The sequence below is a fragment of the Pongo abelii genome, chromosome 10 (assembly GCF_028885655.2).
Source record: "Pongo abelii isolate AG06213 chromosome 10, NHGRI_mPonAbe1-v2.0_pri, whole genome shotgun sequence".
NCBI lineage: Eukaryota > Metazoa > Chordata > Mammalia > Primates > Hominidae > Pongo > Pongo abelii.
The window spans coordinates 58172874-58187373 of NC_071995.2; positions in this window are offsets into that span (position 1 = coordinate 58172874).

The window sequence follows — 14500 nt, forward strand, 5'->3', positions numbered from 1 at the left end:
AAGTATTTCCCCCCAGTGTAAAAAGCAAATGTATACATTTTGGTATTTGCTCATGAAAGAGGTTTGTTTATGTAAAACAGTATTCCTTTCAAGAGATAATGTAAGAAAATAAAACTGAGGTTGGCAATAAATTCTGTTGTATGAACTAATTGATTCAGCTGATAAACTGTAATCTGGGGCATGACAGATGGCAAACAGGCCACTGCACCTCAATAAAGAGGAGGTCAAGCCTAATTGTTCTCTCTCTCTGTCTTACACACACACATTAGACTTAAATAGACAAGTGGAGTGAAATCTCTATTTCATCATAATTTTAGGTGTTTAATTGGCTGTTAATTTCAGAGCTGTTTATTCACCCACATTTAGTTTTATTTTTTAAATAAACAGTATCTTTCAATAATTGTAGATCCTTTACTTGTTAATTTAATTGCCACATTAATTTCTTTGTTAATTTAATTTCATAATTGTTGATGCTTTGTAAATTTAATTAACAATTTTTGATATTTTACCATTAGTATTTTTTTCTTTTTTTTCCTTCCTTTTTTGAGACAGTTGCGCAATCACGGCTCACCACAACCTCTGCCTCCCAGCTCAAGCAGTTCTCCAACCTCAGCCTCCTAAGTAGCAGGGACTACAGGGCGCAAACCCAACTTTTTTTTTTATTTTAATTTTTCATAGAGACAGGCTGGTCTCCTGAGCTAAGGGATCCACCTGCCTCCGCCTCCCAAAGTGCTGGAACTATAGTCATGAGCCACTGTGCTCAGACCATTAGTACCTTTTTAAAAGTGTCAGAAAATAATATAAAAATAGTGATGATCTTCCACATTTAAAATGAGTTGAGATAAACATAAAATTTGTTTGCAGACCAATAAAATATTGGAAATTCGATCATTATATTTTGTTCACAATCTTGATGCATTAGAAACAGAAAACTCAGGTAAATAGTATTTCATTTTATTACAAAGTTAGTTGTTCTGGCACTTAACTATGCTCAACATTACATAATTCTCACTAAAACATGGACATTATACTTCTGCCCCCCAGTTCTATAACTAGTGTTTTCTCTAATTTTCATATTATTTGTTATGCACTATCTCAGTTGCCTATCACACAAAAACATTAGTGTGTGTGTTTTACAGAAATATTTTACAGAATTTTACAGAAGAAACTGAATTTCAAAAACGTAGAATGTATATACCAGATAGACAACTTCTGTCCAAATTAGGCAAACTTTATTCAGGTGTGGCTCTCTCTCTAACCCCTAAACAGTCACCTACCTCACAATTTTAAGGAGATCATGCTTCTTCGGAACTGTTCTCCTTTTGCTTTCTCTTATCTGGACCTTATGCTTCATTCTTCTTAAGTGAGACTTGGTCAACGTGTTGACATGTTCCCACCAAAAGACTGAACCTTATTCTATCGGATAACCACCAAGCCATAGCATTTGTGTTTGTTTTTCTTCATGTTACACTCTTCTAGTTAAAATTCTTGCCAAAAATCTAATTCTGATTCAACCTAGCACAAATTTAGTTTTTTTCTCATTATTTTTGGAGATTATTGTTTTTATGTTGATTCATGGTTTCTAATGTGTTGGACATAATAAGACACTTTGAAAGAGGTTGGTGTGCACATAAAATTTACATAATCACCGACTACCTCCAGTGCAATGATTGGATCATGCATCCTTCTCATGGCAGTATCTTTCCTTCAGCTTATACAATTCTGGCACATCAAGTTGGCCTATAATCTTGAGCCTTTAGTCCTAAGCTTTAGTGCTTCTGATTCTTTTTGGAAATAGACTAAGAAAATTGCCCCTTAGTGTATGTTTTTATAAAGCTATTTAGCAATGAGATTCTGGGCACTGGGAACTTCTCGGAACATCGTATTTCCATCAGTCTAAGGAAGTCTCTGTTAACATCTGCTAGACAGCACTGATTCTCAGCATTAAGTGGAAGCTCAGGACATTTAGCAGTAGGAATTGTTAAAAGTGCTTAAAAATGGTTAAAAATATAGTTAATTTGAGTTATATTTCTCATTCCTATCATTTGTTTCCCACTGCTCGAGAAGATAATTGCTCAGCAAGTGTTCAAAGAAATTCTCAGAAAGAAGCCAAGGGCAGATATAAATCCCTAATAATAAATAATAAGATACAGGCTGTACAAAAATGATATTAGAACAATTTTATTGCTTTAGATGGATCTTAAAATTCCTCAGGAATAGAAGAATAAAAGATGATTTCTAATCCTTACAGTTATGGCATTTTAATAACTGAATCCTGTTTTTAAATCACTGGGTGTGATAGTTCCCAAGTTTCACATGTGTTCTTTGAATTCATTTTTCAAAAAAAATTATAATCTTCTGAACTTATTATAATTGTGCTAATATCTTCACTGATCTCATCCTGGAATCCTGAAAGAAGCTTTTCTTTTTCCATACATTATTCACAAACCTGTTAATTGCGCACCAGGATTTTTGTTTATTTTCGATGTTGAAGCTACACTCTGTCTACTTAAGACTATGCACAGGGTGAGTTTTAGAGGTCTTTAAGATATTTGCCTGAAAATTTCTTGAGACTTCATTCTGTATTAGTCTTTTTTATGCAATACTGGGAATTCTGAATCAGTCTCGAGCTATTAGGTTCTCTATATGAGCTTTATATCAAGAAATCAAAAATGCCAAGTTTTCATGTTACCTAAGGATGATGAATAACAAGAAGTACACGTTATGCACCCTCCTTGTATTAAAAAAATAGAACTATTAGCTTTGGTATTTCCAACATCGTTGATTTTTTTCCTCTCATGGCATTTGCATGCTCAAAATGTCATAAACTTTCATTATTAAACTAATAGGATTTACCTTGATTGAGTCTATGTACTGAACTCTATCCTAGAAATCATATATATATATGTATACTATAGACATAAGTTAATATATGTAAAGAACTTAGAACCTACTCTGACACATAAGCACTATGGTAGAGTTTTCTATTATGATGTTTTACTTTACTCTTACAATGTGACATAAGAGATTGTGCCCTCATTTTATGCGTAAGTGATCGAGGTTCCCAAGCTAACTTTCCTAAGTTAATATAGTTAATAAATATTTGTTCCGTAGTTTAAATGTACATTTCTGATTCCAAAGAAGGTACTGGTTTCACTAGATTATTTTACCTCTCATTTAGTGGGTAGAATAAAACTCTCATAATTTTAGTCTCATAACACTTTGAAAATAGTTATTCCCATGTAAGTATTTTGATTTTGGTAGAGAAACACCACATTTTAAGAGAATTATGAATTCCACAAATACCAGAACAAATTATATGATTCAAATACACGTGAAGAGAAAAAAATATTTAGCAATAAAATATTGTATTGCAAGACTCTTCAACTACAGCCTGGAATTCTGCTCATATGGCTTCATTTTGAGCTATATTGATTCTTATATAAAATATAACCCATAAAAGCTTTGATATATATTTTACTAGCCACAAACAGATTAAAGGCAGTAGAAAAACTATGCAGGTTATTTCAGAAAAATATCATTACTGCTGAGTTTTCAATGATTGACAGAAAGTATATAAGAATAATTTTAAAAGTAAAATTTTATCAAGAACATGTGGTATAAAATATGATACTCAAAATTAGAAATCAAGGCATAAAAACAATAAGTGTAGAAACAGTATCCTCTGCTTTTAAAGATCATCATGATTATAGTGCATCTGACAAAGATCATAATGGGTCACCATTTCAAACGTATTACTCATAGAACTAAGCTTCATTTTACTTGGAAAGTTATTTATGTTCCGTATATTTTCCCTCAGCAATTCTATACCACAACAGACACATAGACTCTCATAATTCCATGCATAAACAGTCTTTAACCACAACAACAACATTGGAAGATAAAATCAGGATTGTGAATGTAAATGCAGCAAGGTTAAATCGGCCTCCCATATTGAAGATATACAAAACCTGCTGTACATTTCTACTTATGGTGCATTATCCAGACGATGAGTGTTTAAAAATCCTCTTCCACAGTGAATTAGAATGGCATTAGTTTTCTACTTGTCATTATTTCCCAATATTATTGATAGCTAAAATGTTAAATAATGAAGAAAATATTTAAGTATCTATTACAATGTGTCAATGGAGCACAAAAGAATGTAAAATTCTACTGCCTTGAGTGACGAAAAAGTTACACAGAAGGGCAAGAAGTATATAACACACACTGCTGATATGATGCATATTATTTAAACATGATACAAAACCTGTCATGTATTCTTTCAGCTAAAATAAAAATATATATAGTGTTTCTAGCAAAAAAAGAGATAATGTTAGAAATGATAATACAAGAAAATATATATAAGTCACATACATTTATAAATTTATTGTGGAGTGTAAAGTATTTTTTTTTGAAAAACTTTCATGAATTAAAACTATTTATTGCATATTATTATTTGCCAGATGCTGGGAGAGAAATCAGGGATAATGGGGCTGCTATAGGGTCTTTTTGTTCAAAGATTCATTCATTCAATATTTCCTTATTTGGTTCGCCAAATATTTACCATATACTGAACACCTATCAAGAAGAGTGGTGTGCCTTAAACATACTGGTCTATACATCTAGATGCCTACCAAGCAGGACCTTCAGCAGGTAACTTAAAGTGAAACTAGATCAAATTAAGTCATTATCTTTGCCTTTTCCTATTCACCAATTCTTTTATGTCCTCTCTATTGATCATTAGACTCACCCTCAACCCTATCACTAACCTTGACACTTCATTTTTTCTGACATCATTTCAGTGTACCCAGCTAGCTACTAAGCCTTATGGATGGTACCTTATAAATTGCAACTGAATGTGTTTCTTTCTTTTTATTCCATTTGCAGTTAATTCATCCCTTTATTTCTCATTTGAATTATTACAATTAACTCTGTGCTCAAGGTTCACTCTCCTCATGTCAATTCTCATCATAGATATCAGTATGCCCTTAACTAAAGTACACATTAGCTCATGCAGCAAACCACTGAAGAAGTTAGAGCAGAATGGACATTACCTACTGTGTGCTTTAGTTAAGAAAGAGCATATTACTTACATGAACTGACAAGTCATTCTAGAATGGTTCTTGTCTATATTTACTATTTTGTATCTAATAATTTTCTCACTTTCATCCTTCTTTCCAATCACAGTGAATCATTTATAATTCAGAATATACAAAATTTAGTTTTAGGTATCTATGTCTTAGAACCTCTTGGTCCATTGATTTGTTCAAATAAATACTTAAACATTGAAGTGATTATCTCTTAATTTTGCCTGACCCATGTTTAGTCCTACTTTTTGTACAGTAGGAGACAGAGTTACTCTCTCATCCTTGTTAGAGGAGTGTGGACATAAATAGAATAAGGCCAAAGAGACTTTCTCTTGGGATATTTCTATCTTGACTGAAGACAAACGGAGGTGAAAGGCCATTAAAGAAGTACACATAAGATGTGGCACAAAAGTTCTTATTAAGAAAATAATGTTTTTCAAATGTTTTTTTCAGTAATAGTTTTTATCAAAATGTTTTTTCTTTATTTAAAACATCATATGGGGGTTTCCTTCTTTATTCCGCTAGTTTCGTGAATGATATAAATTTCTTTTAAAATTTTAAAGCACCTTGAATTCTTGGAATAAACTCAACTTTGTCTCCATGAATAATCAGGTTTGCACAGCAGATTTTTAAAATTTGGAGATTCAAAATATATTTTAATAATTTCACACATGATAAATGTGTAAATCAATAACTATCCAAAAGCAAAACACATTCTTGGAAACCAAAACCAGTTCAATATATAGGCCAGTTGCTATAGACTTAGTCTGTATATGCCCCCCCACGAATGAGATTATTGACCTTATAAAAGAGACACCAGAGAGCTTCCTTTCCCCTTGTGCTATGTGAAAACACAGAAAGAAAATTGCTTTCTATGAACAAGCAAAGAGGCTACCACCAGAGATGGAATCTATCAGCCCTTGATCTTGGACTTCCCAGCCCTGAGAACTGTAAGAAATAAATTTCTGTGGTTTTTAAGCCACCTGTTTATGGTAGTTAGTTACAGGAACTTGAACATACTAAGATGTTAGTATAAGTTCCCCCAGAAGCACACCTTGTTTCACCTTTCAGCCAAAATGTCCACTAGTTGAAAACACTCTCCTGATTTCTGTCATCATGGAATAGTATATCTTGTTTCTGAAAGTTATATAAATGAAAAGGATTCTTTGAAGTAGCCTGCATCTAACAATTGTTTGGCATAGACAAAAGGCTGACCCCATGCTCCTTTTTCACACCTGAGGCAATTCTGAAGGGCTATTTCAAGCTTCAAAGCCCTCTGAGGCCTTGTTGTGTCTGTGACGTGTAACAAGTTACTTTGCCTGTCTGAGCTTTTGCATTCATTTTTTTAAAAGGTTGAAATGATTGTAGTACACAATACATAGAGTTATTATGATCGTATGTGAGATTATGCATGTAAAGTCATTAGAATCTGAGAATACAGTAAGTACTCATTATATAATTCTTATTGTATATAATTAGACTCTGTATTCAGAGTCCATCACATTTGAATCCTAAATTCCTATAGAATTAGTTCGTTGTTCAAATTCTAAAATATTCATGTGATATGTCCATTATCCTCCTCATTCCAGTTACTATGGTTGTGTAACAAATTATCATCAAATTTAGTGGCTTAAAACAACAACCATATTATGTTCACAAATTCAGAGGATCAGAAATTGAGAAAGAATATAGTGGGGACAGCTTGATTTTGCTCCACAATATCTGGATCATCAGATGTCAAGACTCAAGGGCTGGTGATGACTCAGATGGTTGTGGGCTAGAAGCATCTGAAGGCACACGCCCTCATATATCTTGTGCCCACTCACGGAGGACTCAAAATCGGGGCTGCTTACTGGGCCACCTACTTGGGGCATTTCTGTTAGGCCTGGCTTCTGCATAATATAGTGACCTCAGGGTAGTCGGAGCTCTAATTGTAAATGTTTGAATAAGTTAAGCTGGAAACTGCATCATCACCTCTTCTGACGAAGCCTCAGAGTAATGCAGCAGAATATCTGCTGCTTCTATTGCTTACAAGAAAGTTACAAGACCACCAAAGCCTCACCAAAATTATTGTTATGTTTCCTTGCATGACTTTTTTTTTCTATTATTTACAAGCTTAAGTCTCAAAGCAGTGGGGATATGCCCCATATCCAGTACATGAGGGAATTGAAAACCTTATCCTGTGACATAATTGCAAACGGGTGAGTGGTAGAAAGGAAAAAATGAAAAATATAATGGAGATTACAACTCAGAGTCTTCATTTAGTTTGGTGTTTCATGAGGGCTTGTTCAAGGAAGTTACATTTAGGCTTATAAATATGTGGTTTCTGAAATTATAAACTCTTGTCTTAGACACCATTAATCCTGAAGAAAATACAACTTTCTAATAAGAAACATCTCTCAACTAGACAAAACATGCTGCAGACAACTCCTTCTGAGATGAGGCCAGTGACTCTCTGGTCACTATTCATTAGAAGATGATTTGACTCATATGTGTATTGGAACGACATATAATCAAATGTTCTCTAAAAGCCTTCAAGAGAGTCCCTGTCAATAAAACAGACCTAATTGGTTGGAGACATTTGTTTTCATTTACTACATTAACAATCAAATGTGCTGTAGCTCATCATCCCCAAAGGACACCAGTAAGAGTTGGCCCTGGCCTCCAAAGATTACTTCTGATTCTTGGCAGAATATAATAGACTACACAGCATTATAAGAGACACTGTAACATCTAAAGATTTCTGTGAGATGTGCTTGATGCTTAGAAATAACAACAGATAAACTGTATTGCCATTATCATCATCGCTAATATTGAGTTATTTCTATGTGCCATGCACATTTTAAAGAACTACAGAAAATAATTTATATTATTGTCTTTATTTTATCATTAACAAAAAAAATTTCTCAAAAAGAAAATGCTTAATGTTCCCAAGGCCACACGTCTTTGAAACAGCACCATCAATATCCCAACAAGTTTTCTTTTTTATTATTTTTTTACATTAAACTTTATGCATTGGCACATGACAATTTTGCTTTCTTGCAAATCTAAATTACTATTGAGGCTGCCCATACTCCAACCTTTAAAAAGGAACCTTAGAGCACAAAAAGTGAGCTAAATGTATGCAAATTTTAAAAGTATTTAGGAAGTTGTGAGATCCTATGTTGGAAAACAGAATGTGACAAAACAACTGGGGTGTATTATATGAGATAACCTCAGTAATATGACAAGGAGTTAAAACCTAGTGACAAAACTAACTTTAGAAACAACTCTAATGAATAAAGTTGTTTCCCAACATTACTGCATTATAATCCTCCATTCATAACCACATTTATTTGTGCCTATTCTCATTTCATATAGTCATTACTCCCTTCTTTTCTTCTTTCTTTCCTTCTTGCCTACCTACATGCAAGTGGCTACCACGTGGTAGAAGACAAGACAAATAAATATTAGACCTATCCTTTTAATGCTTAAAACCCACTAAGAGGAGATAGATATTAACATCAACAAGCAGAGTGACAGAAAAATGCACAACATATAGGAGGGCTACGTAAAGGAATTTGCAGTTAATTACTCCAATATACATAAAAGGAAGATATTAAAAGGCTACCCAGAAGGACTAATTTATATAAGGTAGACAATCCAGTTATTTTTGTCTGTTTCTGTTAACTCTGTCACAGAAGTCATTTCAAAAAATATTTCTCATCTAGCCAAAAAAAAAAAAAAAAAAAACCCGGGAAACCAAAAACTACATTTTTAGTCATAGGCAATGCAAACAGTAGATTTAACAGCTACAAACCTATATATACAAAAGCTTAAGTCAAATAAAGTGTATGTCTCTTTCATGGAAGTCAGGATGTGGGCCATTCCAAGCTAGTATGGTGGTCCTTCTCCATGAGGTCTCCAGGAATTCAGCCTTTTCTCCTCCTGATTTATCAACAATAGTATGTAGCATTGTTCTTATGATTAAATATGTTAATTAGGTCTGGAACATATAATTCACATTCAGGTAGCAGATTGAAAAAACAGGTCTAGGAAAATGGGACAGGGATGACAGCTTACTGCCTTTCAGGGAAAGTTCCAGGAATTTGACCTATAACACTCCTATATAAAGTGTTACATACTATATACTATGTAACTATAGAGAATGTAGCATTTATTCAGAACCACTATACACTCAGCTAAAATTTTTGGGAAAGAAAAAATTGACATATGGCTATAGGTTCTACCATACCTACTTACAATCCAGAGGGAAATAATTTGGTCTTTCTGAACATATTTATAAATCAACATCACCATTTTATAGCCATTACACACAGATTGTGGCTATAAAACAATGCTCCCTGGTATAACTTTATGCACTGATGAAAATTTATATATCTGTATTCTTCAATAAAATGGCCAGTAGCCTCATGAGCTATTATTGAGCACTTGAAATGTGACTTATGTGATTAAATAACTGAAATTTTATTTGATTTGTTTTTGCTTGCTTTAAACTCAATTTCAATAGCTACATGTGGCCAGTGGCTACCATATTAACAGCATAGCTAGAAAATTTGGAAAGCTCTCATAACAATGATTGGCCAAAATTTTCTTCCAGCATTTGATGGACCACTTACAGATTTGTTTGCTTGATTACCTGTGAAGAGCAGGCCTTCCAACTTACAGGAGACTTTTGTGATGATATATTAGACAAAACCATAGCCACAAATACAGGTTCTCTTCCTTTTTCCTATTTCCCTGTAAAGATTTTAGTCTAAATTTCCTATAATCTTGCTGCCTTTTGTATTTCTCATTTTAAAAAATAATAAAAATTTAAAAAAGGATCCAGTATGATCCTTTGTATTAATCTGTACCAATGTCTAAAAGAAATTGGGTCCTCACCCATCCCAGTGAGTGATACCATAAGGATACATGGTAGAATTCAGCAGTAAAATCATCCTTTCCTTGGCTTTTCTTTGATGGGAGACTTTTTGTTACTGATCAATCTCATCACTCATTAGGACTGTTCGGGTTTTCTATTCCTGTTTCAAAATTGGTAGGCCATTTGTGTCAAGGAATTTATTTATTTATTTTTCTAGGTTTTCCAATTTGTTGGTGTATAGTTGTTAATAATAGTTTTAATATTCTTTTTATTTCTGTGTTATCACTTGTAATGTTTGAGTCTTCTCTTTTTTTTCCTGAGTCTATCTAGCCAATGGTGTATTGATTTTGTTTATATTTTCTAAAAACCAACTTTTCATTGTTGATCTTTTGTATTTTTGTTTCTATTTAGTTCTGCTCCGATCTTTATTATTTATTTCCTTCTACTAATTTTGGGTTGGGTTTGTACTTACTTTACTAGTTCCTTGAGTTACATGTACTTCAAAATTGAATACTGCTACCATTACCTGAAATGTATTTCCAAAAAAAAAAAAGTTTAAATAGAGAATTTTTTGATAAATGTATTCCTAAACAATTGTTATTATTACTGAAAGTTTTTTTCTGAGGAAAATGCAGTTGAACTGATTACCGACTGCAAAAATCTAATAACTTTCCTTTCAAAGGAAGCATGATGCACGCTGTCAAACATGTATTGTTCACCACACACTGTCACAGGATTCTTTTCTTGCCAGCATTCCAGAACAGATTTAAAGATAAATCAAACATTACCTGAGAATGACTGATTTAATCAATGCTCAAATGAAAACAAGAAGCATTTTGCCTTAAATATTACACAAGAATTCATTATAAATGCACCACATTAAGAAGTACACTGCTATATGTTAATATAATGCATGATTACTAAAGAACAATATGTTTACTATTTTTAAAAAGCCAGTGACATTTCACAGAAATATAGTTCTAGAAATATTTTATTTCCCATTAAGTTAATAGTGAAAATATTCCGGAGGTATATGGGTAGCTGTTGAAATGTTATTTGGCTTTATTTGGTCTAATAATTCATTAGCTAATATTTCAATTTGATCTAAAGGACAGACACTAGATATGACAAGTGAGCTAATGAGTTCAAAATGGATGAACACTATGATATCCTCTTCACTGCTATCATACACGTTTCTAAAATAATCAAAATAGGCCAATGTCTTTGTAGAGTTACTTATTATTGTGTGACAAATTACCACAGACTTAGAAGCCTAAAATACCACACTTTAATATCTCACAATTACTATGAATGAGGAATCAGGCTACAATATATTTGTGTCCCCAGCAAAGCTGCCTGCAAGGAAGGTGTTTTCCAGGGCTGGTTTCTCATCTAAAGGCTCAACTGGAGAAGAATTCACCTAAAGGCAAATGCTCTCATAGCTATTGGTCGCATTCAGTTCTCTGTGGACTATTTGCCTGAGTATCTCTCTTTCTTACTAGGCTGGAGGCAGCCCTCAGTTCTATGCCATTTGACCCTCTTATGGAAGCTCACTCCATGAAAGCTCGGTTCTACAAAGCTACTTAGGGAGAGTCTCCTTGCAGGACAGGCATTATAATCTTATGTAACACAACCACGTACACGTAATCAAGCACATCCTGCTTCTTTGCCATATTCTGTTTTTCAGAAGCAAGCCACTGCTTTCACCCACACTCAAAGGGAGGGCATCACATAAGGTTGTGAATACTGAGAGGCAGGTATCACGAGGTCCAGCTTAGAGTCTGCTTGCTACAACCACTTTTAAAAATTGGTCAAAAAAACTGAAAACAGAATATTCATTTCCTACTGATAAAATTCATAATCTGGTGTCAAATGATTTTTATACTTTCATCCTTTGTCATTTAGACCTGTTATCTAAGTTCCAGTCACTCACTCAAACATTCTTAAAGTTTAAAAAATATCCTTCTTCGGCAGGCGCGGTGGCTCACTCCTGTAATCCTAGAACTTCGGGAGGCCAAGGCAGGTGGATCACGAAGTCAGGAGATTGAGACCATCCTGGCTAACACGGTGAAACCCCGTCTCTACTAAAAATACAAAAAAAAATTAGCCAGGCGGGGTGGCGGGTGCCTGTAGTCCCAGCTACTCAGGAGGCTGAGGCAGGAGAATGGCGTGAACCCAGGAGGCGGAGTTTGCAGTGAGCCAAGATCGTGCCACTGCACTCCAGCATGGGTGACAGAGTGAGACTCTGTCACACACACACACACAAAAAAAACCCCTCTTCTCACTCAAATATTCCATCTGTATGAATACTTCTTTTCTCCATGTTCACAGATAACTTTCTGCACAGTATTATTTTGTTACTTTTAAGAATAAATTACATGTATTTCTTTATAGTCAATCTCTGCAACTATACTAGGAGCTCCTTTTTAAAAGTCAGGTTTCTTGCATTTATTTACACAAAATAAAATTTACTGAATGCATGAATGTGTAAACGAATGGGGGGGATATGGTTTGACAGGAAAGAAATGTCATGCCATTATTACTTAGATTTAGTGTTTTATGGGAGGAGCCAAGATGGCCGAATAGGAAGAGCTCCGGTCTACAGCTCCCAGCGCGAGAGACGCAGAAGACGGGTGATTTCTGCATTTCCATCTGAGGTACCGTGTTCATCTCACTAGGGAGTGCCAGACAGTGGGTGCAGGTCAGTGGGTGAGCGCACCGTGCGCCAGCCGAAGCAGGGGCGAGGCATTGCCTCACTCGGGAAGCGCAAGGGGTCAGGGAGTTCCCCTTCCAGGGGTGACAGACGGCACCTGGAAAATCGGGCCACTCCCACCCGAATACTGTGCTTTTCCGACGGGCTTAGGAAACGGTGCCCCAGGAGAGTATAGCCCGCACCTGGCTCAGAGGGTCCTACGCCCACGGAGTCTCGCTGATTGCCAGCACAGCAGTCTGAGATCAAACAGCAAGTCGGCAGCGAGGCTGGGGGAGGGGCGCCCGCCATTGCCCAGGCTCGCTTAGGTAAACAAAGCAGCCTGGAAGCTTGAACTCGGTGGAGCCCACCACAGCTCAAGGAGGCCTGCCTGCCTCTGTAGGCTCCACCTCTGGGGGCAGGGCACAGACAAACAAAAAGACAGCAGTAACCTCTGCAGACTTAAATGTCCCTGTCTGACAGCTGTGAGGAGAGCAGTGGTTCTCCCAGCACGCAGCTGGAGATCTGAGAACGGGCTGACTGCCTCCTCAAGTGGGTCCCTGACCCCTGACACCCGAGCAGCCTAACTGGGAGGCACCCCCCAGCAGGGGCAGACTGACACCTCACACGGCTGGCCAGGTACTCCAACAGACCTGCAGCTGAGGGTTCTGTCTGTTAGAAGGAAAACTAACAGAAAGGACATCCACACCAAAAACCCATCTGTACATCACCATCATCAAAGACCAAAAGTAGATAAAACCACAAAGATGGGGAAAAAACAGAGCAAAAAAACTGGAAACTCTAAAAAGCAGAGTACCTCTCCTCCTCCAAAGGAACGCAGTTCCTCACCAGCAACGGAACAAAGCTGGACGGAGAATGACTTTGACGAGCTGAGAGAAGAAGGCTTCAGACGATCAAATTACTCCGAGCTACGGGAGGATATTCAAACCAAAGGCAAAGAAGTTGAAAACTTTGAAAAAAATTTAGAAGAATGTATAACTAGAATAACCAATACAGAGAAGTGCTTAAAGGAGCTGATGGAGCTGAAAACCAAGGCTCGAGAACTACGTGAAGAATGCAGAAGCCTCAGGAGCCGATGCGATCAAATGGAAGAAAGGGTATCAGCCCTGGAAGATGAAATGAATGAAATGAAGCGAGAAGGGAAGTTTAGAGAAAAAAGAATAAAAAGAAACGAGCAAAGCCTCCAAGAAATGTGGGACTATGTGAAAAGACCAAATGTACGTCTGATTGGTGTACCTGAAAGTGATGGGGAGAATGGAAACAAGTTGGAAAACACTCTGCAGGATATTATCCAGGAGAACTTCCCCAATCTAGCAAGGCAGGCCAACATTCAGATTCAGGAAATACAGAGAACGCCACAAAGATACTCCTCGAGAAGAGCAACTCCAAGACACATAATTGTCAGATTCACCAAAGTTGAAATGAAGGAAAAAATGTTAAGGGCAGCCAGAGAGAAAGGTCGGGTTACCATCAAAGGGAAGCCCATCGGACTAACAGCGGATCTCTCGGCAGAAACCCTACAAGCCAGAAGAGAGTGGGGGCCAATATTCAACATTCTTAAAGAAAAGAATTTTCAACCCAGAATTTCATATCCTGCCAAACTAAGCTTCATAAGTGAAGGAGAAATAAAATACTTTACAGACAAGCAAATGCTGAGAGATTTTGTCACCACCAGGCCTGCCCTAAAAGAGCTCCTGAAGGAAGCGCTAAACATGGAAAGGCACAACCGGTACCAGCCACTGCAAAATCATTCCGAAATGTAAAGACCATCGAGACTAGGAAGAGACTGCATCAACTAACGAGCAAAATATCCAGCTAACATCATAATGACGGGATCAG